The sequence below is a fragment of the Acartia tonsa genome, chromosome 5 (assembly GCF_053477335.1).
Source record: "Acartia tonsa isolate MP-2025a chromosome 5, ASM5347733v1, whole genome shotgun sequence".
Taxonomy (NCBI): domain Eukaryota; kingdom Metazoa; phylum Arthropoda; class Copepoda; order Calanoida; family Acartiidae; genus Acartia; species Acartia tonsa.
Genome location: NC_137264.1, coordinates 25,494,864 through 25,497,363, shown reverse-complemented (window position 1 = coordinate 25,497,363; position 2,500 = coordinate 25,494,864). Strand labels below are relative to the sequence as shown.

Here is a 2,500-nt window from a genome sequence, read left to right as displayed (position 1 = left end):
GGGGCACATTTGGCGGCATTCTCATACAGTAGAATAACTTGGATTAGCTTAGCTTGCCACTTCACACAGGTTTGCAAGCAGCCCGGCTAGCTCAGTCGGTAGAGCATGAGACTCTTAATCTCAGGGTCGTGGGTTCGAGCCCCACGTTGGGCGACCATTCCTTTTGGTGTGTTTCCCACTTAGCTGCAACGAGTATGAGGTGCACACTCATGGACCCACCAGCAGAAAGGGCGCCATGGCTTAGTTGGTTAAAGCGCCTGTCTAGTAAACAGGAGATCCCGAGTTCGAATCTCGGTGGTGCCTCAACTTTTTTTGACCAACCCAACTGTCAAAAGAAGGCCTCTGAAAGATTTCACTGCTCACATTTTGCCCAAGATACAGGAAAAATGAAGCGAAACAAACAGTTCAACAAAATGCCGCGACCCGGGATCGAACCGGGGACCTTTAGATCTTCAGTCTAACGCTCTCCCAACTGAGCTATCACGGCCTGTGCTATGTTCTTGGCGACCCAAGCGGAAACGCAGCAGCATAGCATTTCAAAAAGAAAAAGTGGCCTGACAGACGAAAACAAACGAACAAACAGAAAAAGAGACAGGTCCTACCGAGATTTGAACTCGGATCGCTGGATTCAGAGTCCAGAGTGCTAACCATTACACCATAGGACCTTCACATCTAGCGATGTCAAGATGCACGTACAGTTTTCCAATCGTTTTCCCATTGAAAAGAAAAAGGTAAAACAACTGGAACATATTTGCAGAAACCCTGAAATTAGGGCCAAACATGACCAATCCAAAAAGCAAGTGGGCTCGTCCGGGATTTGAACCCGGGACCTCTCGCACCCTAAGCGAGAATCATACCCCTAGACCAACGAGCCAGCTGTTGAGTGGTAACAGTGCGTGTGGGTATTTATTTGACATGCCTGCGGAAGGAGACTCACCTTTGAACGAGGACCTTCAAGAAAGAAGAAGAAAAAACAGACTGTTTGGTTCCTGCCGGGATCGAACCGGCGACCTTGTCCGTGTGAAGGACACGTGATAACCACTACACTAAGGAACCTTGCTGGTAGAGAGGCAAATTCTTTGTTTGAAATATTGAGTTGTAGCAAATGTGGTATGGATCTGTCCCAACGGTGTACTACAGGGTCTCGTGGCGCAACGGATAACGCGTCTGACTACGGATCAGAAGATTGCAGGTTCGAATCCTGCCGAGATCGGATTTTTATCTTTGAACAGACTAAATGTGTATGACTGAGACACATGGCATGACATTGCATACACAGATACATGGACAATATGTTTGTTTAGCTGCCAATACTTATGTTTTGTTCACGTTGATTGCTACGCTCAACAAGAAAAAGGTGTCTGCGCCCCCGGGTGGGCTCGAACCACCAACCTTTCGGTTAACAGCCGAACGCGCTAGCCGATTGCGCCACGGAGGCAAGTTGATGATGCTGGTATCGAAATAATTGAGAAATATGCCAACATGGTTAAATAATTGTACAATTGAGAAAGCCAGTTTGGAAAATGCTTTGTTTAAGTTTGCACTGCTAAACACATCATACATCCTTCCGTTATGGTCTAGTGGTTAGGATAGCTGGCTCTCACCCAGCAGGCCCGGGTTCGATTCCCGGTAACGGAAAACTTTTTTCCCCCCTCTTGTGCGCTTGTCCAAGTGTAGTTGAGTTGGTATAGCATCGAATTTCTCGAGAGAAGAAAAGGCAATAATTGAACAAAACTTCCGACGAGGATGGGATTCGAACCCACGCGGGCAGAGCCCATTGGATTAGCAGTCCAACGCCTTAACCACTCGGCCACCTCGTCAACTAGGAGGAGTCAGGCCGAAACTTGGGAAGCCCTTGATGTTTGCATGAAAGAATGAGATCCTGGTGGTTCAGCAGTTTTTAGAGAAGAAAAAGATTTCCCACGCCGGGAGTTGAACCCGGGCCTCCTGGGTGAAAGCCAGATATCCTAGCCGTTAGACCACGTGGGATCATGTTTCCGTCCGGGATCGAACCGGAGACCTTCTGCGTGTTAGGCAGATGTGATAACCGCTACACCACGGAAACTCTGTGGTATAGTGCCAACTAAGGTGGGATGTTATCAAATCACGGAAAAGGCTGGCCTTTGTGGTATGTACACTAGAACATTTGTGCCTTTGTCACTGTCTCTAGCCGTGATCGTCTAGTGGTTAGGACCCTGCGTTGTGGCCGCAGTAACCCAGGTTCGAATCCTGGTCACGGCAGTGACAATTTTTTCCTTTCCCTGTCACATCGTGACTTTGAATTTGGAACTGGGAGCCCATGTCATGAAGAAGCGTCAGTGGTATAGTGGTGAGCATAGCTGCCTTCCAAGCAGTTGACCCGGGTTCGATTCCCGGCTGACGCAGAGCTGAATTTTTAAGCCATGGTATGTGCCGTAATTGGCCAATACTGCTTCCAAATTGTGCAACAGAGATCACCAAGCCTCCGTAGCGCAGTAGGCAGCGCGTCAGTCTCATAATC

At 48.4% G+C, this 2,500-nt stretch overlaps 15 non-coding genes across 15 annotated transcripts in view; 7 read left to right on the top strand and 8 right to left on the bottom strand.

The window, feature by feature from the left end:
- The first annotated feature begins 80 nt into the window (after positions 1-80).
- Positions 81-153, top strand: TRNAK-CUU (transfer RNA lysine (anticodon CUU)). The gene has a single exon. It is a non-coding gene; the product is annotated as a tRNA-Lys (tRNA).
- Positions 154-229: 76 nt separating this feature from the next.
- On the top strand, positions 230-303 carry TRNAT-AGU (transfer RNA threonine (anticodon AGU)). The gene has a single exon. It is a non-coding gene; the product is annotated as a tRNA-Thr (tRNA).
- Positions 304-414: 111 nt separating this feature from the next.
- On the bottom strand, positions 415-487 carry TRNAF-GAA (transfer RNA phenylalanine (anticodon GAA)). The gene has a single exon. It is a non-coding gene; the product is annotated as a tRNA-Phe (tRNA).
- A 106-nt stretch (positions 488-593) lies between these two features.
- TRNAQ-CUG (transfer RNA glutamine (anticodon CUG)) lies at positions 594-665 on the bottom strand. Its single transcript has one exon. It is a non-coding gene; the product is annotated as a tRNA-Gln (tRNA).
- A 137-nt stretch (positions 666-802) lies between these two features.
- On the bottom strand, positions 803-874 carry TRNAP-AGG (transfer RNA proline (anticodon AGG)). Its single transcript has one exon. It is a non-coding gene; the product is annotated as a tRNA-Pro (tRNA).
- Positions 875-983: 109 nt separating this feature from the next.
- Positions 984-1,056, bottom strand: TRNAV-CAC (transfer RNA valine (anticodon CAC)). Its single transcript has one exon. It is a non-coding gene; the product is annotated as a tRNA-Val (tRNA).
- An 84-nt stretch (positions 1,057-1,140) lies between these two features.
- TRNAR-ACG (transfer RNA arginine (anticodon ACG)) lies at positions 1,141-1,213 on the top strand. The gene has a single exon. It is a non-coding gene; the product is annotated as a tRNA-Arg (tRNA).
- Positions 1,214-1,364: 151 nt separating this feature from the next.
- TRNAN-GUU (transfer RNA asparagine (anticodon GUU)) lies at positions 1,365-1,438 on the bottom strand. The gene has a single exon. It is a non-coding gene; the product is annotated as a tRNA-Asn (tRNA).
- Positions 1,439-1,566: 128 nt separating this feature from the next.
- On the top strand, positions 1,567-1,638 carry TRNAE-CUC (transfer RNA glutamic acid (anticodon CUC)). Its single transcript has one exon. It is a non-coding gene; the product is annotated as a tRNA-Glu (tRNA).
- Positions 1,639-1,738: 100 nt separating this feature from the next.
- TRNAS-GCU (transfer RNA serine (anticodon GCU)) lies at positions 1,739-1,820 on the bottom strand. Its single transcript has one exon. It is a non-coding gene; the product is annotated as a tRNA-Ser (tRNA).
- A 97-nt stretch (positions 1,821-1,917) lies between these two features.
- TRNAE-UUC (transfer RNA glutamic acid (anticodon UUC)) lies at positions 1,918-1,989 on the bottom strand. Its single transcript has one exon. It is a non-coding gene; the product is annotated as a tRNA-Glu (tRNA).
- Positions 1,990-1,992: 3 nt separating this feature from the next.
- On the bottom strand, positions 1,993-2,065 carry TRNAV-AAC (transfer RNA valine (anticodon AAC)). Its single transcript has one exon. It is a non-coding gene; the product is annotated as a tRNA-Val (tRNA).
- A 104-nt stretch (positions 2,066-2,169) lies between these two features.
- On the top strand, positions 2,170-2,241 carry TRNAH-GUG (transfer RNA histidin (anticodon GUG)). Its single transcript has one exon. It is a non-coding gene; the product is annotated as a tRNA-His (tRNA).
- A 71-nt stretch (positions 2,242-2,312) lies between these two features.
- Positions 2,313-2,384, top strand: TRNAG-UCC (transfer RNA glycine (anticodon UCC)). Its single transcript has one exon. It is a non-coding gene; the product is annotated as a tRNA-Gly (tRNA).
- A 76-nt stretch (positions 2,385-2,460) lies between these two features.
- Positions 2,461-2,500, top strand: part of TRNAM-CAU (transfer RNA methionine (anticodon CAU)) — a 73-nt gene continuing 33 nt past the window's right edge. Inside the window, exon 1 of the tRNA in view lies at positions 2,461-2,500. This exon is cut by the window's right edge and continues 33 nt beyond it. This is a non-coding gene — a tRNA (tRNA-Met).